We start from the raw sequence: 324 nt of genomic DNA, 5'->3' as shown, positions 1-324 counted from the left end.
AAATGGAGTTTGTATTCAGTGTGATTTTTAGAATTATAGAAGGCTTATTTATAATTTTAGAAACGAAACACTTTTGATTTAAAAAAAGTGCATTCAGTACAGGATCATTTGGCAAAATTTGCAAAGCGGTCAGGAAGCCATGATGTAATCTTGCAGGTGGAGATAGAGTTATTGCATCTAGAATGTTTGCTTCCCTCAGATTCCAAATGATGCAGTTTATCTTACTAATTAAACATCTTATATTAAACATCTTTATAGGATGTTTAATATAACCTAAATGGTGAATGTTGCAGAATGCTGAGGTTAGCTGTTACTTGAACAAAA

Source organism: Zonotrichia albicollis, chromosome 5 (assembly GCF_047830755.1).
Source record: "Zonotrichia albicollis isolate bZonAlb1 chromosome 5, bZonAlb1.hap1, whole genome shotgun sequence".
In the NCBI taxonomy this organism is placed as follows: domain Eukaryota; kingdom Metazoa; phylum Chordata; class Aves; order Passeriformes; family Passerellidae; genus Zonotrichia; species Zonotrichia albicollis.
The sequence above is the reverse complement of the archived record's forward strand: the minus strand, read 5'-3'. Positions refer to the sequence as shown.